This window comes from Mustela putorius, unplaced genomic scaffold, assembly GCF_011764305.1.
Source record: "Mustela putorius furo isolate JIRA1106 unplaced genomic scaffold, ASM1176430v1.1 tig00003858_pilon_pilon_pilon, whole genome shotgun sequence".
In the NCBI taxonomy this organism is placed as follows: domain Eukaryota; kingdom Metazoa; phylum Chordata; class Mammalia; order Carnivora; family Mustelidae; genus Mustela; species Mustela putorius.
This window is the reverse complement of record NW_025422010.1, coordinates 28,116,995-28,141,899: the sequence shown is the minus strand read 5'-3', so window position 1 is coordinate 28,141,899 and position 24,905 is coordinate 28,116,995. Positions and strand designations below refer to the sequence as shown.

At 34.8% G+C, this 24,905-nt stretch overlaps 1 protein-coding gene across 2 annotated transcripts in view; it reads left to right on the top strand.

The window, feature by feature from the left end:
* The window catches only part of CCDC178 (coiled-coil domain containing 178), a 442,343-nt gene that overhangs the window by 233,841 nt on the left and 183,597 nt on the right, over window positions 1-24,905 (top strand). The gene's annotated exons all lie outside the window — the stretch shown is intronic.

Sequence of the window (24,905 nt, the reverse complement as noted above, 5' to 3'; positions counted from 1 at the left end):
GCTCGTTCTCAAATAAATAAAATCTTAAAAAAAAAAAAAAGTGTTTCCTTTGGAAGGTGGGAGGTCCAAGGACTGGTAAGAATAACATATCTCATACTTGGTGGTTTTCTTTTTAGTGTGACTCTTAAAAGCCAATAGGCAGGAGCGCCTGGGTGGCTCAGTGGGTTAAAGCCTCTGCCTTTGGCTCAGATTGTGATCCCGGGATCCTGGGATGGAGTCCCACATTGGGCTCTCTGCTCAGCAGGGAACCTGCTTCCCTTCCTCTCTCTCTGCCTGCCTCTCTGCCTACTTGTGATCTCTCTTTCTGTGTCAAATAAAAAAAAAATAAATAAATCTTAAAAAGGAAAACAAGCCAGTGGGCATTCTGTCTATTGTTAGTGGTCAGTTTGATTATCAGGAATCCTACCCATAGTTCAGTTTGAGCCATTCTCAAATATTTATTTCTTTGTTTTCCACATCCCATGCCCCTGTAGGTTTAAGAAGTGCTATCTTGAGGCTGTCTGTTTCAGGACAGAAAGTCTTATTCTTACTTTCACTTTTTCCATGAGATACTTTCATTGATGATAGGTTTTTAAAATAGGTGAGGAAACCTTCTCTTATTAATCTGATCTCTGCGCCCAAGGATGACTTTTAACAAGGACTGTCAAGGACTTTTTCAATTTTATTTGTTATTATTTGGGATCGATGACTCGAAGATTTTCCCCAAATTTCTGCTTTCCGAATGAGATACTTCGTGCTAAATTATTTCTTTTTTTGTAATACTTTGTCAAATGCAGCCAATAGCAATGAGCACATGCACCTGTGTTTCCATTTTTTAATGTTTAGAGTTCCCCTAAAGCATGTGGCTTGACGTAGTCAGCATGTAAGTATGAGAGGTAACAACAGGATTAAAAGTGTGCCACTTACTGAATGAATCATGATCTTTCCAGCCTCTACTAGACTACTCATCAAATGTCACATATTTTGTTTTAGTTTACTTTGTCTTTTGGTTTGTTTTTAACAATAGTCACCTACTTCTTATATCAGTTCTCACTATTGATCAGAAAAGATTAGGCTGTCCTCCAGTAACAATTTCCAAATCTCAGTGATTTGCAACTACAATATTGATTTCTTGCTCACAAAAGTTCACTGAGGCTCTGTAACTCTCCAGGATAGTTCAGCTGTACAAAGTAACAATGGGCTCCAGTTCATTTCTATCCTCTGGCTCTATCCTCTCAACCAAAGGCCTCCATGCTCTCCTTGCCATGGAAGAGAAACCTGGAGGATCGCATACTACCCATTAAATAACTGTCTTGAACTCAAATTGATTCATGCTTCCTCTGTTAATGGTGAAAGCTAAACCCATGGCCCTTTCAAGTTATAGTAGGACTGAGAAATGTGGGGCATCCCATGGACAGTTGGTAGGCAGTCAGTGTCTCCCACAAATGTTAAAATTCCAAAAAGCATCTAGAATGCTGGGTCAACATTATGCTTTTTGATAGACTAAGTAATATTTCAAGTATGTTATAAACAGTAAATTATATTTACTTGGCTGTGGACTCCAAAGGCTGGTGAGAATAACATATCACAACCTTGGTGGCTATAAGTTGAAGAAGACAAGGATTAATAAGGCACAAAGTGGGGAATTAGTAATCATATTATATAATCGTGAAAGTGCTTGCCCAAGCCTGGGAAATGATGTAAGCTCAAACTCTTTGTTTTTTGTTTTGTTTTGTTTTAAAGATTTTATTTATTTATTGAGAGAGAGAGAATGAGAGAGTGAGAGAGAGCATGCATGAGAATGGGGAGAGTGAGAGGGAGAAACAGAATCCCTGCTGAGCAGGGAGCCTGATGCGGGATGTGATTCTGGGACTCCAGTATCATGACCTGAGCTGAAGGCAGTTGCTTAAGCAACTGAGCAACCCACGTGCCCTTTTAAGCTCAAACTCTTTGAAAAACATACTTTAAAAAAAAGATTTGTTTATTTATTTATTTATTTGAGAGAGAGAGAGAGAGAGAGAGAGCAGAGAGGGAGGGGCAGAGGGAGAAAATCTTTAAGCAGATCCGCCACTGAGCCCAGAGCCAGATGCGGGGCTTGATCTCATGACCTGAGCCAAGCCAAGAGTCCGATGTTGACTATGCCACCCAGGATCCCCTAAAATTGTACTCTTAAAAAAACAGGAATTTGAGAAATAATACCAAATTAGAAAGAATATAAGGTTTGTGACTAGAACCCTAAGAAATATGTTTGATTGGTAGAAAAGAACAGATGATGGAGACTGTAAAACTGACTAAATCAAACTAATCCTTGAAACAACTGTTTTAAACCTTTTAAAATTAATTCATATCAAGAACAGACATCTGGAAGTTAGGTTCAAGATTATCAGAGATTAAATTCATATTCTAGGCCATCAAAATAAGGAGATTCTTTGGACACCTAGGCTGAAGAATATGGATACTATTCAGAGAGAACAGAGCAGCAGTAGTTTGATGTGTGGCTTTTGGTACCAGATTGATTTCATTCAGATCCTGGATTTAACCCTACTGGTTATATAACATCCTTTCCTATAAAAGTGGAAATAAAAATGTTATTTAACTCAAGGAATTACTATGAGTTTTATATGTAAAATAATGCACACATAGTGCCTGATACCTAACTTCTCAATAAATTATTAATAGGCTTTGAAAGAAATTTAGTACCAAGTGATAAGAAAATGGTGATGTTAGTCAATCAACCAGAAGGATATTCATGATAGTGTTATTCTAGGAGGGTAAAGTATTCCTTTGTTGGGTTCTAATTTTTTTTTTTGAGTCCTTTCATTACATCTCTGTACACATGATTTTTACTTTGTTGGCTTTTTTGTTATTTAGACATTTTTAGACAGATAAAATTTTAGATTTGATTTGTCCTAAAAGAACTGTATAATTATTTCTCCCCAGCCTTTTGATATTAGAAATTTGGTAATGTAAGTTGAAGAAGGGCATAAGGAACTGAGATTATGGAGAGAATAAAGCCTATAGGTTTGAGGCATTAGCTAGGGTCACTTAATTATGCCTTTTTGGACATAATGACCGTGGGCTTCAAAAAGTGGAAAGTCACCTGGTCATTAAATCAAGCTGCTTCTACTAGCTTCATAGTATTATAATATCTTTCTTCCCTGTTTCACAATTTGTAAATAGCTTAATATTAATTTGAGTGTGACCCATTAGAATGTCACTGACTTCCAATATTAAAATATCATGCCATTTAAGGATAAATCTTAGAAAGAGCAGGCATGTAAAATAGGACAAATTTAAGGAAAGCAAAATAAAATCACAAATGACATCTAGCGAAAAAACCTTGAAAGGGAATTGTCTTTAATTAGTTCACAGTTGGAGATTGTTCATACTGCTTATTTTAGTTAAGTCTTTCATTTGGGGAGAAACAAGCTATTTAACTTTCAGGATGCTTGCGGGTAGTCGGGGAGCAACTTGAATCCCCTATCTTACTGAATAAAATGCTGTCCTCAATATAGTATAACTTCGATAGGGAGAAAAGATCTATAAAGTATTGCAGTCCATTGGAGTTTCTTACACATCAGCAACAAGGGAAAAATGAAGATGATCTAGTAAACTTTAAACCCTCTCTGTCAAATAAATTTAAAAAAAAGAAATAGAAGTTCATTTTGTTTGTTTATGTATTTGTAGAAATCTGTAGATGATCGATTTCTGAAATTGGTACAGGAGCTCAACATTGTATATGAGTCACTGGTATTTATTTTCATCAATGAAATTACTTCAAGAACATTTCTAAGTGGACCTCCTTTCTAAAGGATCTTGATACAAAATCTAGCTTAGGCCTTTTGGAAAATAATCTCCTGGTTTAAAGAAGTATGTGGTGGGTTTTTCTTTGTCAAGAATATGAGGAATGAGAGAAATAAAGCTTTTGTAATATCCCATAAGGCTGCCACTTTGCTCAAAGCTTGTCTTGTAATATGGTTTATTATCATCACTCTTCTCTTGTTCTCATAAGGTTTACCCACTTCAGGTGTGTCTATATAATAATATTGGGGAGCACTGTTTAACTAGAGGTTTATGAAAGCAGTGGAATTTTACCAGAGTTGACTGAAGCATGTATGAAACTACACTATGAATGATAGCTCTCTACATTTTTCATAATATTTATTTAGCTATAATCCATTTATAATAAAATGCATAGTTATGGCAGAGAATATTTAGGGAGTACATTTATAAGTTTCCATGTTCTTCTCGCTCAGGATGTGGTGAAAACACATAGCAAAATGTCACCATGAAAATCGTCTTTTACTCTCATTTATTTTCCTTTCCTTTAGAATCTGTGGTGTTTTTGTCTGTATGTTCAAGACAAATCTTCTTTCATACTCGTCTTCATGAAAAAGCCACTTTCTAGATTCAGGGTTTCAAATTCTGTACTTATCCTTATTCTCAAAATTCAATTAAAACATATATTGTGATGGCTATTTAATGCAGTAATCTTGTACAGTTTTAGCTGCCTGCTTTGTTTCTTAACTAGGAAAAACGTTTCTGTGTGATTCTTTTGACATCTCTGCTTATTCTTCTCCAATTGCATTGCTGTATCCTTTCCTTTGTGCCACATTTTATGTAACCTGTGAAAGACTATAGTAATATTTTAATAGGGAGCATAACTTTTTTATTTCATTTTAAGTAGTAAATATATTACACCTTTGTTCAAAACATGGGTACATTGATAATTGTTTTGTAACAGCCCTTAACACTTCCAACCAGCTCAGGGGAGAAGAGGAAAGGAAGGTCTTTTATTTAGATATTTTGCTTTCACTCTTTTGGGAGGGCTGCATGTTTGCAAAAGTTCAAATAAGCGCTTAAATATCTAATTTGTCCATACAAATGTTTATCATCATTCTGCTAGCCCAACACCCAGTCTTAAAATGCTCGCTTCTATCATTCTATCATCAAACCCTTCTTGCCAATTAAATCATGAGTTTGCACCTTTCTTTCTGTTTCTCCATCACCAACATTCAAGTTCAAATAACCAGCCTCCTAGCTGAGCTTCTGAACTCTCAACTTCTCTTTTCCACCACTCCTTTTCTACATAAAACCCCAACTTATTCTTTACACTTCCTCATTTATTCATGACAGTCTTGTTCAAAATTCTACAGCGGTATATGGTTTTCTATAAAGAAGTATTAACACCTTTGAATGCTACAGAGCGACTATCCATGTCCATGTTCTACCACAGAGTTTCTCAATTTTAGCTCGGTTGGCACTTGGACTGGACAATCCTTTGTTTTATAGGGCTGTTCTGTGCATAGTAGGTCTCCATCCATTGGATACCAGTTACATACCTGTAGCTGTGACCACCAAAGGTATCTCCAGACATTCTGAAGCAACCCAAGGGAAGGAGCAGGAAGGTCATAAACACCCCCAGCTGAGAAATCTTATTTTGCATCCACTTAAACTTTTTTTGTGTTAGTTAGAAGTATGTTCAGCTACAGGTAGCAAGACAACCTGAATATCTATAGTTTAAAGAAATAGAAGTTCGGGGGTGCCTGGGTGGCTCAGTGGGTTAAGCCTCTGCCTTCGGCTCGGGTCATGATCCTGGGGTCCTGGGATCAAACCCCGCGTCAGGCTCTTTGCTTGGCAGGGAGCCTGCTTCCTTCTCTCTCTCTGCCTTCCTCTCTCTCTGCCTGCCTCTTGACCTACTTGTAATCTCTCTCTGTCAAATAAATTAAAAAAAAAAAAAGAAATAGAAGTTCATTTTGTTTGTTTATGTATTTGTAGAAATCTGTAGATGATCGATTTCTGAAATTGGTACAGGAGCTCAATTACATTAGGACTCATAACTCTGAGATTCTCTTGGCATTTCCCTCATGATTTTGAGGCTGGTAAAAATTCAGGTATCACATCCTCTCCTAAACAAAAAGAAGTGAGGTAGTGAATTAGGGAAGGGACATACTTATCAAATTTGCATTTACAACTCTTTGACCAGAATGATATCTTATGATCTGCATTAATTCCAAGAGAGCCTGAGTCTATAGCTTATAGTTGATCCAGGAAAAGGAGAAGAGTGTTGGACAGAGATATTGTAGGAATCTAACTTCACATGTCCTAGCTTCCCATCTTCACCAGATGAACTTTCCACTATGTATTATTTGGAATAAATGATTCTAGAAGCTTAAACAAAATGCCCCACAACTTTTACTAGTTTAACTTAATGAATGTTTACTTCTTGTTCAGAACGTCCAATGTGGATATCCTTGACTAGTGAGCAACCTTTTGTGTGATCTTCTAGAGAAACCCAGGCTGGTTTTAGCTTATGGCTTTGTCGTTCCCAAGATCCTGTTCCCCCGCCAGCTCCTCTGCCTCTGATCTGCAGACGGAAGAAGAAAGAGAGTGTAAAGAATTTTACAGGTGTTTGGGACTAGGCCAGGAATTGACCTATGCCATTTCCAGTGACATCTTAATGGCCAGAACATGGTTAGGACAATAAGAGCTGACTGCATATAGCTTGTCTCCATCACTTGCCCCAAAGAAAACATTATTTTCCATGTCTGTCCCTCAGTGTGCTTTCACACCTTCCCATCACTCTATCTTTCTCTTTTCTGGAGTACCCTGCCTTTGTTTTCTTTCTGACAATCATAACTCTTCGCTGTGACTTCCTTGACTATAATGATAATCTGATGACTTCCTTGACTGTAACACCTCAAAGAAACCAGTGGTTCCTTTGAAAACTGGTATAATATTGTATTTGAAAGAGGAGCTCTGGGGTCAGACAGAACTGGTTTTTAGTAACAACACTCAGTAGATTTGTAAACTTACCCAAGTTATTTAACTTTTCTGAATCTTAGATTTCTCATGTTTCAAACTGGGGTAATATTAAGGTATAAACTAAATGAAATAATGTCCTTAACGTAGTGCTTAACATACAATAAATATCAAATAAGGATTATTTTTATAATTTTATCTCTACTTTAGTTACTGTTTGTGCTACTCATTGGGTACCTTGCCACATACCACATTTTCCTTTTGTGCTTAATTCTCTATTCCCTAAGCCACTGAAGTACACTTTCAGTCATTATGTATCTTACTGGTATTATGGAGGGACGGGAAGCCGAGGTTCCTTTGTTACCTTCTCCCTGGGTTCAAGCTGATGACCGGGCTGGGAGCAATGTCACTGATTTCCTGAAGGCTGAGGGACCCTTCTCGAACTCAAAAATGGAAAAGCCCTAACATGGTAATGTCTGCATTCTTTTTTTTTTTTTTTTTTTTTTAAAGATTTTTTTTTATTTATTTATTTGACAGAGAGAAATCACAAGTAGATGGAGAGGCAGGCAGAGAGAGAGAGAGAGGGAAGCAGGCTCCCTGCCGAGCAGAGAGCCCGATGCGGGACTCGATCCCAGGACTCCGAGATCATGACCCGAGCCGAAGGCAGCGGCTTAACCCACTGAGCCACCCAGGCGCCCTAATGTCTGCATTCTTAATACCTACTGACTAAAATAAAACCCACAAAGAACACAGTTATTTTAAATGTATGTATTTTAAGGAAATTATCATTTTCTGAATCACAACTGGTGTCCACTAGCACATTCCATTAATCAAAGCAGCTCTTCTCTACTGCCATTCTAGATCCTGTTTTCACTGGTGCCTCTCTCTATAATCAATTCTCTATAGAGATGTGATCTTTTTCAAAATGTGAATCAGGTCACGCTCCTGCTTAAACCCTCAAAATAAAATCTAAATGTTTTGCCCTGGCATGCAAAGTCACACATGATCACTGATTTTATCCCATATCACTCTATGGCTTTCCTTGCTCCGTCACATTGGCCTTCTCTCTGTGTCTTAAGCTTTCCAATCTCCTTGTTGTCTACTGGTCTGTGAACTCCTGTTTCTCTCTGCCAGAATCAGTCTTCCTTCTCGTGTTTACAGGGCTCACTCCTCCTTCTTGACCTTCAGGTATCGGTTTAACTTGTACTCCTCTGAAAACCTTCACTGGTAGTCCTATCCAAAGAGCACTTTTCCTTAGTAGATTCTTAGCTTTCAAACCCCCAGTTATATACAAAGTAGGCTGAAATATATAACATGTACAGAGCATTGAGGCTTTGGTGACTCCTGACCGGAGGCTCCCCACCATCCTCTTTCTACAAAAAAGAGGCATGAATATAGATAACCAAATAAGTATATAGGCAGAATCCTCACTGGAAATTCTCTTAAGTTAAAGATCTGGTTTTGGACATTGTATATTTTGTGCTTAAATTTATATATAAATTCATATATATTTATATATGCTATATATTTGCATATGCTATATATGCTATATATGCTACTGGTCTTAATGGCTGGAAGATAATCTTTCCTTACCTTAATCTGTCAAGGATTACTCAGAACTCTCTTTGACTCCCCGGAGGCAATGATTTTATGATTTTATAAAACATTAAAAAAAATTCTTACGAGTTCTGTATCACAGGAATTTAAACAGTGGCAATATACACAGCTTTGTAGGTTCAAGTTATATAAATTAAAATCAAATAATCGGAAATGCTTTCAATATGGAAAATATACAAAGGAAACAAATAGCAGAAGGACCTAATAGGAGCAATATTTCATTACTTACAGATTATCATTAGATAATTTCAGGATCGAAATAAAGACTGTGAATATTGAGACTTCTTTTGTTGTATTTTATATTTCAGTTGGGAGAGTCCTTCAGAAGTTTGCTATAGGACAGTACTTGTAGAAGAGCACTTTGTCACGCAGGGAGGGATGTGGCAATTGCAGTAAGAGTTGATAGATGACTCGGCTTTGTTTTTAATGCTAAGGAGAGATTTAGATAACTATACTGCTAAAGGATGTCTCAGAATGGCATCTAATATACATTTTGAGAAAAGATTGAACCCAGTGGTATTTCTTGGCTTTATCAAATTCTATAACAAGGAATATTATAATTTTCAGAATATGAGGGTTTTATCTCTGTTTATATTCCCTGTTGAATGCTATTAATTATATGAATAGAAAGAAAATAGAAAATGCTATATGATGGATTTGGGTCTTTCCTTAATTTGCCATTTTGCAGATGGTTAATTAAAAGAAGCTAATTCGCATGGTTTTTGAGGTTCATAAATAAGTCAAAAAACTGATTTTTGTTTTTTCATGGAACCTCAGAAATTTCACCTACAGATATTTGCTGACTCCTTTTTTTATATTCTTGTTGCTCTATTAAAATATAATAATTTGAAGCTTTTTACTCTAAGATGTTATCATTAAATACTAAAACCATTCATTATTATTAGTATGATTTTTTATAAAACCTCTGAGTTAAAATTTATCTTTATGCATACCATATAAGTTCCAAAAAGGTATTCTGCAGAATTCCACTCTTTTCTTAGACTCATACATCTCTACTATTGTTAATTTTTATTTGACTTACATATTTTTCTTGTATTTTATATTGGTACCTAATGGAAGGGTTGCATTTTTATGTAATTCCTTTTTTAAAAAAAGATTTATTTAAGTAATCTCTATACCCCCTGTGGGGCTCAAACTCACAACCCCGAAGAGTCACATGCTCTTTCTACTGAGCCAGCCAGCGGCACCTGGATTGAGTGTCAGACTCTTGCTTTCTGCTGAGGTTGTGGTCTCATGGGTTGTGAGACTGAGCCCTGCATGGGACTCCACGCATGGGACTCCAGTGGGGAATCTGCCTGGGGGTTCACACCCTCTGCCCCTCCCCCACCTTAGAAGAAAAAGTATATCTTTCTAAGAAATAAATAACATAAATAAATAATTGAAAAAAGTTACCAACAGTATATTATTATTATTATGGTTATATTACTTTAAATTCTCCATTTAAAGTATATATATGAAGGGGTGCCTGGGTGGCTTGGTGGGTTAAAGCCTCTGCCTTCGGCTCAGGTTATGGTCCCAGGGTCCTGGGATCGAGCCCCGCATCGGGCTCTCTGCTTAGTGGGGAGCCTGCTTCCTTCTCTCTCTCTCTGCCTGCCTCTCTGCCTACCTGTGATCTCTATCTGTCAAATAAATAAATAAATAATCTTTTTTTAAAAAGTATATATATGAAGAATATATTTATGTATATAAATATGAAGAATATATATAAGTATATATATATACACACAAAGACCATGAGAAAAAATTCATAAAAATACATGAATTTTTGTGTATTAAATATGATTTTTGTTAAAGCAGAAAAATGGTGATACATATATTTCTAAACACCAATTATTCCTACATATAGGTGATCCTACAGTTACTGCCTGTAGAGAGGTACTTTGTTCCAGACTGTAGTGATTTTTTAAAATTATTATTATTATTTTAATTGAAGTGTATTTGTCACACAATGTTATATTAGTTTCAGATATACAACATAGTGATTTGACAACTCTATACATTCTGCTGTGCTCACCACAAATGTAGCTACCATCTGTCACTGTACAATGCTATTACAGTATCATGGACTATACTCCTTACACTCTACCTTTTTCTCACCATGATTTCCATAACTGGAAGTCTGTACCAGCCTAAAAGCTAGAGTCTTGTAAAACTTTGAGTAAATCAATTATTTGGTCGGTAAGAAAATCAGGTGAATCTATATAAATCTTCTGGAAAAGTTTGTGTAAAATATGCTATTTTTGACTTACGTATTTTCTGTACTTTGGTTTTAAAATGTAGTTAAGTAGAAACTGGTCGAAGCTTTGATTTTTTTTCAACATAGTATCTAAATGCTGAATATTTCATCATATGTGTATATTACACACATGTATTTAGACATAGGAGCACATACACACATATATGTGTGTGTCTACATATGTATATGAATTAAGTAAGTTGCCTTTGGGGTTTTTTATGTTGCTTTACTGCTAGTATGGTAGGGATACCTCTGTCAAACTTTTTAACTAATTCTCCTTATTCTTGGGTTTAGAATAAATTCCTGAGTCTTGCAATGCTGAGAATATATGTGCTATTTGTATTTTGCAAAACAAATCAAGACTACTTTATTTTTTCATGTTGGTGGAGATAAACATCAGTAAGTAGTTCAAACCCAAAGAATTGGGTAAATTCTTCAGCAACTGGGTATCTCCTGGAAGTTTAGAATGTTAGCATAGCATCACATTCATGTAACAAGGTTTTATATTTATCAATAATATTTGGTTGATATGAATGATAGTACCTTTATACCTTTCACATAAATTTCTCCCATGTGAATTTGTGTGAGCTAGGTATTATTATTTTCATATTTCAGATGTGTAACTTCAAATACCTTGAGATGAAGTGACTTGTGCCAAAAAGCAAATGGCTGAACAGTAGCTTCTCAGTGTACATCCTGTCCACTTTCTATTCTATTGAATTACTGAGCTGTTCGGTTATAGTCTTCTGTGGAGGAAAGGGTCTTGTAGCAAAATGTTGTGGACCTGGCTTCCACTAATTGCCCGTGTGATTGTGACTCCCAAGTCTTAAACCTTCTATTTGGCCAGTAGCTACATCTATGATAACATTCTTAATTTAGCTTATGTATAAACAGGGATGCAGAAACTAAATCCACCTGATTTGCTATGGAAATTGGTTGTCTAAAGTAGAAACCACATATCCATTGAGGAAGGAAGTCTAGTAAATTAGTTGATGCCTGGAAATAATTGCTTTTCCAGATGGGCTTATAATGGATTTATGAAGTATAAATAGAACATAAAACAAAGTTACCTAGTTAAAAAATAGAAAGGTTTTGATTCTTTGTACACATAGAACAAACATCAGTTGAAATAGATGAGGTTCTCCTTAAGAAATGAAATTAATAGTAGTAGATGTGTATTATACAAATGCTAAAATAAAAATTTATATTAGTATTAATATTAACTCGCTTAAAGGTAGTCTTTTTTTTTTTTACTTAATTCCTTGTAATATTATTTGTTTTACGTAAAACTGTATTTTATTAAATAAATTGATGATACAGAAACCTAATAAATTGTTTGCTTAAAAAAATTTGTAGATTATACGGGACGCCTGGCTGGCTCAGTTGGTTAGGCAGCTGCCTTTGGCTCAGGTCATGATCCCAGCGTCCTGGAATTGAGTCCCACATCAGGCTCCTTGCTCGGCAGGGAGCCTGACTCTCCCTCTGCCTCTGCTGCCACTCTGTCTGCCTGTGCTCTCTTGCTCGCACTCTCTCTCTCTCCCTCTCTCTCTCTCTGGCAAATAAATAAATAAAATCTTAAAAAAAATTGTAGATTATAATGACATTGCATAATAGATGCTCAGTGAACGCTCCCCAATGAACTGAATGAGTTAATGAAATCTATTCCATTGAGATATTAACATTTTAATATATTTCAACATTTTTTATAGTAGTAGTAGAGATATTTCAAACTTCAAAAATTGATCTTCTCTTTCTCTTTCTCCATCTCTCTGACTTTTTTTCTTACTCTCTAATTCAAATCAGCCTCACAGAGTACCTTTTATTTCTGTGCCATATTCATTTCATAACTGGAAGCCTAGCATAGGGAATATAGCCAATGGGATGATAAAAGTGGTATATGGTGACAGATGATAGCTGCACTTGTGAGGAGCATATTAGAATGCATAGAGTTGTCAATCACTATGTTGCACACCCAAAACTAATGTAACACTATCAGCTATACTCATAAAAAAGTAAGTCTCATGCAAAATTGCATTACTTTAATTATGTCTCTTAAGTGACAAGTAATAGATATGAGGTTACGGATATTATGTTTGCTCACTGCTTTGACCTTAAAGCCTAAAGGATAGTTTGGCACATAATAGGTTCTCAAGAAATATATATTAAATGAATGAATAAATGTGAAGTTATTAACTACATTGATCACATTTCTTCATTTTTCTCTTGACTCTTCTATAATAATTTATATGAAATAGAGTGTAAAAAAATTTTAATAATATGTCTTCAAGTTTATTGAGAGTGCTTTAAGAAAAGTAGGATAGCACTAAAGTAAAAACAAAATGAAATTTTACTGAACTTGAAATTCTTAAACTGAATTAAACATGTCTTGCTTCCAAAATGAGGTTTTCTTGCTTTTAATAGTCAAATTCAATGACCCCCAAGCCTCAATCCTGTAAGCCACACATATATTATTCACCTGTCCTTCATGTCCCTCTGGCTCTTGCTAAATCCAATAATGACCACCACCAGTACCCATCCCCTGCCACCACGCAAGGGCTTCTTACTTGGGCTATGAGACCAACTCTAGCTATTCCCATGCTGCAGAGAATTAGAAATCTAATTGGTCCCTTAGAGAGCTTTCCCATGCTTCTGCTGCCTTGTGGTGTTTTTATAGGAAATAAATGCCCCTAAAGCCAGAGGTAGACTATGTATCATCAAAGCAATCACCATTACTCCTGGTCAGATGATCTATCTGCTAGTCATGTAGTAGTTTACCAACATGTATGGGGAGAAATGCAGAATACTAAGTCCAGTTACATTTGCTCCACACCCCAGTAGGTAGGGAGGTAGGGGTGTTCAGTTCTCTGGCTTCTCAGCTTCTTCAGTTTAAGCTCTCCACATTCATCCCCACTCTGCCTGCTCACAGTCTCAGGAAGGTTGGGTCAGACTCTGCCTTAAACTTTTTCTTCATCATGACAGCCAAGAATCAGATTTCCTCCTTTTCCATGGTGAGTTTCCTGAATGCAAATAGGTCTTGTTTCCTGGATAATTTTTTTGGGTCATTTTACAGACTGGTAAGTGAATTCTGAAAAGACCTTTCAACTCTACTGTGAAGTGGGCAATTAAAATCAATTGCATTTGTCACAAATCCACCTCTGTAGATAAGAATCAAGGTCTTTCACCAGAAAAGGAGTATGGGAAAGCTACCAGGGCAAACCAAGAACCAATCTATCCTACAGGGTAAATATTATGATCAGTTCCCTGCTCTTCCTCTTAGTAAGCTAGATTAGATCATCAAATATTGTCAAAATTGGGCGAATTCAAAAACTAAATCATGCAAAGTTCAAAACAGGTTCATTTGATAGCATTGATGGGATTGCCTAAGCAATTGAAAACACATTCATGTCCAGAAAGATATAATATATCTGAAAAATGAAAGGGGTTCCATTAAATAAGCCAGGGCATGTATGTATGGTCATTGCTTCATGATTTTATTTTTTTTAAGTGTATTTGTTTCTCTGTAATTCTACACAATTTTTGGATTAAGTTATTTTTACATCAATGAAATGAGGTTTTTTTTAAAGATCTGCTAGGTTAGATTTTTTAAGTGCTTTCCTATAATGTTTAAAAATTCAATATAAGTTTTTAATTTATATTTTTTATGTTTTACTGTAAAATTTGAAAGTATTGTATGTATGCCATCCACTTGGTCCTACTAAGCTTTATATTTTTTAAAGATTTTATTTATTTGACAGAGAGAGCACAAGCAGGGGGAGTGGCAGGCAGAGGGAAAGGGTGAAGCAGGCTCCTCACAGGGCAGGGAAAGCCCAATGTGAAACTCCATCCCAGGATCCTGGGATCATGACCTGAGCCAACAGCAGTCACTTAACTAACTGAGCCACCCAGGCACCGCCTACTAAGCTTAAAACAAATTTTTTTTTTTTTTTTTTTTTTTTAATGAGAGAGAGAGAGGGAGGGAGTATGAGCAGAGGGAGGGAGATAAGGAGACTCTGTGCTAAGCATGGAACCCAATGCATGGCTCAATCTCACAACCCTGAGATCATGACCTAAACTGAAACCAAGAATCGGACACTTAACCAACTGAGTATACTTGTGAAACATTGACTTTTCGAACCTGTTTTTCTCACATTAGCAAGAAAGAAGACACTAGCATGGCCAAACACATGAAATCTTAGTTTTAGGTCTTATGAAATAGTTCATGAGAACCCTACAAATTGTGAACTGCAGAAATGTATATTTTTTGTTCATTTTTTAAAATTAGCACTTGCTCTTTGGCTTGGCACCAAGATTTCATGTGTTTGAATCTATTAGAAGCAAGTGTTTATCCTGAGCACCAGCTCATATAGAAAATCTAACACCTATTACCTGCTTAATAAATATTAGAAGAGAGAAAGAAGAGAAGGAAGAAAGGGGGGAGAGAAGGGAAGGAGAGGAGTCAAAGGGATGTTTTGTGTTTTCTGATGCGGTATTCAGAACAGGAATCTTATTTTGAAGTCAGGGGCCATTTTCTTTAAGTTCAGCTATGAAAATGTAACCCTTATGTGTGGATAGAATAAATTACATGTTTCAGTAACTGGTAGCTAATGTTTTGTGGCTATTATTAATACTTCTCAATTGCATTAAAATTTTCTGATCATTAGAAAATTTCTGAAAACATTTGAGATAATTAAACACGCAGGTTTGTAATCACTGCTTTAAAAACTGCCAGTTGTAAATGGGCACATATTAATACAGACCCTGAGACCTAAGCAGATGTTGGACATAGTATCTTGGTAAAGCCTTTACAATTATCCTAACTCTAGACTGTGAACTTTTATAAAATGTACAAAAGACACTCCCTAGGTGTAGGAATATTTTCCTAAGGTTGTATGTATGTGTAAAATGTAAATAAATAGAGTAGATTTATGTGTTCAAAGAAGACTATTTTTAGAGACCTAAAATTATTATAAAATCCTTAATTATAACTTATCTTTTAGGTGCAAACTTTAGTCCATGAGTTTCTAACACTTTGTACATGTTCTTTAATTTTTTTTTTCCTTTTTGCAATTGTATGAAGAGTTGGTTGACTCAAGTCTAATAAGCATCTAATAGAGGCAAAATCATCGTTTTGGCACATTTAATGATTTTCAATTTGGAGTATGTCATGTGAAATACTGTAGAATTATGCCTCAAACTTTGAAGCTCTTGATAATAGTTCATTATGTATCTACTTATATTTATTTACTTATTAACTGAATAATATTCAGTTAATATCTTCTGATAATTATAAGAAAAATTCTCAGAATTGTGAGATAATTGAAGAATGTAGATTTTTGATCACTATTTGAAAACTACTACTCATAGTCACATATTGAAATAGACTGTATTCAAAGGACCGGTATAGTGTCACTTCTCAGCCTCTAGTATTAGGCATCCAAAGATAGAAAGGTATCTCATGGTAGCTTCCATAAGCAACCTGGGTATGTTATTAATAGACTCTCCAATCATTAAAATATTTAAAATATTTAAAATTTGTAAAACATTGACATTGACAGACATGTCACATGACTATTGTGAAAATCAATTTTAAGAAGTTAAAGCATATAACACAACAGGCCCTAAGAGTTATTTTCTTTCTTCAAAATCTAGAGGGCACTAAAAGTTAGGGGCAATCCAATTTACATATTTTCTCTTAAACCTGACTTCATTCCCCAATTCAGACTAGAATTAAGAAAAAATAATAAACTTCTTTTAAAAATTCTATTAAAAGGTTAATGGTTTTCCATATATTTGATTCTAGGATGACATACAAATTCATTGTATCATAATTTTAAATATTTTTCTGCTTATTAACCAATTTTCACAGATATTTTCAATGACATTTCAACGATTTGCATGAAATCATATGTAGGCTCTCTTTCTTTGCATTCCCTATAATAGCAAAACTCCTTTCTTCTCAGTGCTTTAGAGATTTATTCATGTAACTCCCATTAGAGTTAATTGGAGTTACTAACATAAATTCCACTTGCTCCAAACGGAGAATAGGTTTCTTTAATGTTGTTTTTATTTTTTAATAAGGTTAGACTCAAAATAGAATCTTGTATACAATTGTCTCTTTTGCTTTGGGAAATTAAAATGCCTTTAACAACCTTTAGGGTTAGAGAATTTAAATCTGTTGCAAACTTTTCTTTCTTATTTTAATTCTGCTACATTAGTACATCATCATTACAAATTACAATTGGTAATGAAAGAAATAGGACAGTAAACTATAAAAGCATTTTTCCGGCAAGCCACCTCTGTTTACATACTATTTGTAGTTTTATTTGTGGAATTACTCTGTTAATGGTATATTATTAACACTATTTAGAAAAATTGTGTTTGTTGTTCTTAAAAATAAAAAGAAATAGATACTATTTATTGAGAGGAAAGAATAGTTTTCAAACTGAAAGAAAAGCTCACATTTTTTTTTGTAAATGCTGCTTTAAAATAAATTGCTGTTTCTTTTTATTATCTGTTTAGATTTTGTTAATAAATCATAGTCATTTTAACTATTGATTTTATATGTGCAGATAGTCTTGAATTATTTCAAATATTTGAAAACAGCTGGATTTTTAAAAAAATACTTGATATATGTTTAATTTGCCAAAAGAAAAGACATCTTAAGAAATAGATGCTTTTAAATTAAAAAAGACTAATTAATAATAAACCAATGAACTTGCTTTCAACAGGGTATCCTCTCCGCCAGATTGTAGAATATATTGTCAAATATATTTTTAAAAGTTGTGTGTAGCTCAAAGAGGACATATAGCAAATTTAATTTCACCTTAAAATGTCTCCCTCTTTTAGTTTTGAAGATATTTCCACGGAAAACAACTATAACAGTGATTCAATAAAATCATTCTTGTTTTACTCATCTATAACCATCTCTCCCAACACTTTCATAAACCTGTCTGACAGAATTTACACAATTAAGGCATAGCTGAGATCCAGGCCATTAAAGTAGTCATTCAAAAAATGAGAGCAGAAGCAAGTCCAAAAAGGAGAAAAATGTCGTAGTAGCATGAAAAAAAATTAGCTTTGAATTTTGTGGCAACCTTAACAAAAAAGAGTGAAAAGTTGTATTATTCTCTTTTGCTCAAAAAGGAAGCAGAGAATGTATCTAGAAATACAAAGAGAAAAAATAGTATTTCTCATGGTCAAATCACTCAGTTCAATGTAGTTTCATATTATATTCTCATTTACAGTTAAAGAAACTAAAGCTCAGTGAAGTTAAGTAATTCCTTCAAGTTTGTATAGTTAATGTAAGTCTGCAAAGTTCATACTCATTTCTCTAAAACAGTCATCCCAAGCAACAATTATTTTTCTAAATCTTAAATTCTATAAGAAATATACATGTGGATAAATTAGTATATCATTTAAGACAGAGAACCATGCATTTTATTATTATTTTGGAAATTATTATGCTTATAATTCTAAGAATGATATTAGCCTATATGCTAGTTAAAGTTATACTTCTAATAAAATTTTTGCCCATGAAAGAATATCTCCACTTTAATTTTGAAATTATTAATTTCATTGCTCTGACTTTTGTAACTTTAATAATTTTCTTTAGATATGAAATTTTTTACCATTTTTTTCTTTTCATGGTTTCAAAACTAGTAAGTCTTCAAATATTTTAAATAGAACTTTCTTTTTCTAGCTAGTCAAGTTATATTTGCAAGAAATTATGTTACTATAATTTAACTGTGCTACATTATAGAAGACTGATTTAATACAGGAGTAAAGTTGAGAGAATGCACAGTAATCGATAGTTTAAATGACCTTTATAACTTTCTCTTGAATATTTTCAGATAGAAAATTAATCATCATGAATTCAATCATTAAAGTGCCATTCAATAAAACATCAATGGAATAATTTGGAAATATGGCTCACATTAGCTCAGAGCTCCACACTCAACTCCTTACATAATAGACAAATTTTAATTTCATCTATCAAAGGATATAGCATGCCAAAGTGGAAATAAAACAACCTGCCTACTGCTGATGCATTCCTCATTCCAGCTAAATCAATGTTGAATAAATATTTAAATGAATTTTGTTTCAAACTTGCTGGCAGCCAGGGCAAAGGAAAATTTTGATGAATTGTGTAATTCATTTTTATCCAATGAAAAGCAGCACACAATTCATTCATAATATGGATGGAATGGAGAACAAAATATTAATCTGCCCAGGATCCCCACATGCCCACTTTGAAGCCCCTAAGAGGAAGTTGATATATTTCTTGCAAGTAAAATTTTTCAGAAATGATCCAGCTAAAATATTTGCATTAATCCCAACTCTAGTTATTAATTAACCTGCTTATTTTTATTAGTCATAGTTTCTTAATATTCTATGAAAGGAGATTTCCTGTTGGGGAAATACAATGCGGTGGGTATAAACATGAGCTTTACAATCAGACACTGCTGGTTTTTAAAACTGATAATTTAATTCTAGGAATTTGATTTACCTCTCTAAGACTCAGTTTCCTCAACTGTAAAATGGCTGTAACAGTATTACACACTCAAGGATTTTTTATGAAGATTAAATTTAACTATATGTATAATGATTCAGTCCAGTGCCTAGAACATAAAAAGGTTGCAATAAAATGGTGACCAAATTTTCTTTTTTTACTCTTTGCTTACAACAAAAATCTGAGCAGCTTCATTTTTATAACACCCAAAGAAAAATAAAACATTAAAATGGTTAAAAAACAGAGTATATTCCAAAAATCACAATCTGTTATATTATTAGACATTTTGAATTAATCTCACCAACCTCATCAAATCTATTTTAACTTTTTCTTTTATACACTAGTCCTCATTCTTCAATATTAAATATACATTTTATTTTACAATGATCATAATACTTGAGTCTAAAATGAAATTTAGCTATGTTACAGAGTTAAATACAATACCAACAGAGTATTATATATAAAAGCACTTCTCTCTGAATTGTGAAGTCATATATTTAATCCATATATTTAATACAGTCATAAATTGAAATTCTCCGTGGTACTTGCAAGTAGCTAAATGTTGAAAAAAGACAGTGCTATAAATTTTGTTATGATTTATATTATAAATATATTTATAATGTTTCCTATGAACATACTCTATAATACAATGTAAGGAATGAAATTACAAGCAGAAATTGGCTAAAATTCTTGAAATTCATGGAGAAAAACCTTGAAATTTATTATTTCAAATCAGTTTTGCTTTCATCTATTAAAATTATAGCAACTACCCATAGGAAAAATGCATTATAGATCACATAATGGTATATTTGCAGAAAATCAACATATAAGTCTATAGGCAAAATTGATTAAATGAAATCCAAAATCTACACTATTTTATGCTGGAACATTATTATATGGAATTTTTCTAATGGGACCATATCCAAGTTGTAGCATTAACAGATGGGATCCTGTTGGGGTTCCACATTTTTAGTTATTTAGGACTTTAGTAAACAGTGATTTTATCCAGTATGTGATTGGAACAGATGTGATCTTATCAGGGTTCCACTTTTTTTCAAGGGCATAAAATTGCCATGATTTGCTGTACAGTGCTGGAGTTTACTTTTTGTGGTTTTAGAACCAAAGTCCTTTTTAGCCAGAATTTGCCCTTGGGTTCTAAAACATCATAATAGGGAGTTAATGTTTTATTCTCTATTAATCCCATTAAATCCTTTTAATATTAGAGCATGTGTTGCTTTATAGCATTAACTAGTGTCTTGCACTCAACAGTATTTTCACAGTTTATGACACTGCTTAGGGCATTAACAAACAGCTGTTTGAATTAAATGAGCAGTTAAGGACCCTGTTCATTAACTCAAAAGTTTCATGTATTTTTAATTCCTTAAATCTAATGGTATCATCACCCTCCAAGAAATCTATCTTTGATTATAATTTGCTCTGGCCACTATTGGTTATGGGGGAAAGTATTATTGTTTTTGAATATGAGTCATATCAGGGTTGGGTATCTCTAATGAATCTTAACTATCTCATAACGGTTTCATTCTTATGGGATATAAAACTTTAAAAGTTGTTTACGGCAGTTGTGTTAAGATTTTCTCCAATTTTGGTTACTGATGACTTCATTTAGCTAATGTAAAGAGGCAGTTGGAACAGAATTATTTGCATTTGAAATGGCGCAATCAGAGGTTTGTGACTGACTCATTTACAAAAAAAGAAAATTGTATTTGGACAGTGACAAATTATGTGATGCAGTCCCTGGTGCAGAGCGAGATGTTAGTCACTGATTTTCTCAATATAGAGAAATTGTGGTTTCCAAGGCTTCCTTTGAGACCTTACCTTTTATTCAATCATGGCCATGGACATCTTGATTCAGTAGTTTGAGGCAAAGTAATTAAATAAAAGGGCAATTTTAAATTAATGTGTCTAGTATTGTAAATAAGCAGCTTGAGGATGGGATTCTTGATTCAAACCTACCCTGTTGCCCTAGTGACGCCCCAACTAGTTCAGAGCCTTCTGTGTAGTAGGTGCTCAACATTTGGGGGAGAATGATTGGATGCTTTTATTAAGAAAATTTTCCCTGGTGGGTAAACCTCTTCTAGGTTTCCTACAAATTGTCCTGTTATTTGACCTTCAAATATTTCAATTTCCCTTTCAGGGTCTGTGAATCTTTGATAGATGAATTTGGTCCACAGGTGTTTGATAATCAATTAGAAAGCATTAAAAAGTTATAAAGTGAGATATATGATTCTACTAATAATCATATTTATTTTTTATCACTTCAAATGCCAAGGATCAACAATTTCAACGTCTAGACAAGATGCTGTTTATGTATTAATGGAAAGAAATGGGTAAATGAATACAAGTGGTTTGCTAAGAAAAGTAGAAAACTCTCTTCCTATTAATCATCAGAAAATAAGTTCACATTTCTTCCTTGTTAAGTTTGGAACAGACGGGATTCCAGGCCTGGAAGTTTTTTCTAAATCAGTATGAGTTGAATTGGAATTCATAATTGCCCTATTTTTATCAATTTTGGAAGTTGTAGGGCACCTTTGAAAAGTGCCCTGTAGCTCCTCCATTTTGCCTCAGGTTATCTCTGTGAGCATCAGTTTCATTCTTCCAAGTCCTTCATCCAGTGCCTGTGACTGAGGGCAGCTCAGATAACATTTGAAGCAGACAGGATGGTTTGAGGTGTCCTCCCGAACCCTGACTACTAAATTTGTAGTCCACATCAGAGATTTCATTTTTCTCACTTGTGTGAAAAAAAATACAAAGTAATCAGTTAAAAATATCAAGCTATTGTGGAGATTTGGTCTTTAAGAATAAAATCTAGAAATTCTTCTGAACTTAGCATAATTTTAACTTAACCAGAATAACACAGCTCCAATATTCTGGTCATTTTGAGTGGGATCTCCACTAATATTTAAGGAGTCTACAGAGAATACATATATTCAGAAAAGTGAGTGTCCTGAAACCTTATTTTTTAAATAACTATAAATGAAGATTCAACCTGTACTGGTAAGGAAATCTAAAATAAAAACAACTTAAAGGGGCGCCTCGGTGGCTCAGTGGGTTAAGCCTCTGCCTTTGGCTCAGGTCATAGTCCCAGGGTCCTGGGATTGATGTCCTGGGATCAAGCCCCACATGGGGCTCTCTGCTCAGCCCTGCTTCCTCCTCTCTCTCTCTGCCTGCCTCTCTGCCTACTTGTGATCTCTGTCAAATAAATAAATAAAATCTTTAAAAAACAAAACAAAACAACTTCAGTACATATATACATACATGAAATGTTATATATTTAATATATATTAAATACATTTTATAAATAATGCCTAGATGGAGAGGGTTTGGGTTTGTTTTGTTTGTCAGCCTTCTGATGTCTTGTCTGCACAATCTGGACTCCATCTCTAACGCTACCTTCCAAACCAAGCCACTATGTTCATTTGCTTGAACTATTTCATTGGCTTCCTGCTTAGTTCCTGCATTTACACTTATCCACTGTTGACCTGGGGCTGTCCCTTACAAAGCAGCCTGCAGGAACCTAAGCCAAACAAACAACAAAAAAACCACACCCAAACCGAAAACTTCTATCTGATCCTTTAGTGCTAAACACATTTCAGTGGCTTCCCTAGGCTCCTGATAGTATGGGGCCTAAAATTCTTCACTTGGCTTCTCTGACCCAGCTACTGTGTACCTCCCCAGCCATATCTTAGCCATTATCCATGTAGTTCACTGGGTTCCAGACATACTAGGCTTCTTTCAGCCTCCATCGTGTCAGGCTATCACTTCATAGCTTTTCTGCATCCAGCTCTCTCTCCTGGGTACCCCCCACTCAGCCCCATGTCTCTTCTTTAATGTCTTAGGCTCAGAGAAGTCTTCCTAGCCTCTCAGTCTAAAGCAGGTGCCTCTTTTCAGATTGCTGTTGCTCCTTTTAACTTTCCTGTATAGCAGTCATTACAACACCAACTATACAATTATTTGAGTAATTTATTTTTATTTTTTTCCCCCTTGGAGGAGGTAAGATCTGTTTTCTTCACCATTAGCACCTAGCAGCCAGAGGAAATACTCAATAAATATTTTCAACTAAATGGATGAACTCTGTAGTTTTCTCTAACTTAAGGATATAAAAAGACATTTTTAGGAAAAGAACTTGCACCACTTGATTTCTTGATAAATGATCAGGCACATATGGGATAATTTAGGTATTTTTTAAGATTATAGTCAATATTCTTTCATTATTGTTAAACTAGACTTTGAACCTAATTAAGTAACTGATTATTGTACCACAATCCCCGGGTCTTTGGATCTAGTCCCACATTGGGCTCCCTGCTCAGCGGAGAGCCTGCTTCTTCCTCTCCCTTTTCTTGCTGCTCTGCCTACTTGGGCACCTTCTCTCTCTATCAAATAAATTAAAAAAAAAAAAAAAAAAAAAAAAACCCTGAGGCCAGAAATCTTCTGTTAGAAATCTAGCATTTATTAAGAATTCGCTCGATTGGCATCAAAAATTTTATAATTTATTTCAAAAACCCTTATATGTCATAACTCCTAGTTTTTACTCTTGTCTGAAGTATATTCTATTATGCAAGACTAGGACAAAATGAGAGATTGCAATGATTCAATAGATTACAAATGTAGGATGAGAAATTGAAACTGCCAGCCAGAAGTGTAAACTAGGAAGTGGATGCCCACTTCTGTGCCAGGCATTGCCAAGAACTGGGGGGAAAAATATTGGCAACAGGTGCTGAACATTAGCATCAACACCCGCATCAAGCACATGTGGGTAGGTGGAGGTGAGAGAGTTCAGCTGACTATGATGTATGAATTAAGGCAGCCGTAAAGAGGATGTAACAGAGATCTCCTTTTGACTTTGGCAGATCCTGAGGCCAGGGCAAATACTTACAGATATCTTATTTAATTGTTTTAGCTATTTGAATGAAACTTGGAAAACATAAACATTTAGTGCATTCTGTTGATTCTTTGATGATGAAATTCTAACATAGCCTTTGTAGAGAAAAGCAATGATAAGTCAATGAGTGACCTCCAAGTTAAGGAAAATGTTCTTTTCCAAGAATTATGAATTGCTAACTTTTTCAGAAATATCTTTCTATAACCAGTAGAAAATCACTACTTGGAGAATTTGAACTGAATAAAAAAAGATACAAATAATTTATATACCTGAAGAGAGAGGGGAGAAAGGAAAAGCTAGAAAGCAATTAACCTAAAGTTAATTATAATTACTCACAAACGTTCTTTCAAAAGTAATATTAGAAACGAGGAATAATTTAGGAGCTCATTGGGGAAGACTGTATGGTACCAGCTGTTTATTGGCACCACCATGATGTGCAGTGGAAAAAGTCATCTTTCCCTTCCCTTTCACATCAGACCTGCAGAAAGAGATCCCAGTGGCCTCAGAGTCAGGATTTGCAGGTCCTGGGCTGTAAGGTTCACCAGCAGCCATTAGACTGACATTTGTTATCAATGAGACGCCGCTGAACTGTTGTTCCAAGGCTGTTGCTGTAAAACCATAGTGCATTGTAGTTTGTTGGAGGTTAGTAGCACTTGTTAATTTGATCAAGGCTGAAGTTTACGGAGGATAAAGTAAACAATGCAAACTGCAGACACCATCAGTTTCCTATGGGCAGTGAAGTGTAGTCTGTTCCATTTACACTTCACAACAACATCTGATGGGCTTTGTCAGTGCTGCACAGAGTAATTAAACCTGAAATCAATAGCAGGCATTTGTCATGTTTACAGCCGCTCTTTCTGCTGGGTTAAACTCATCAGTTT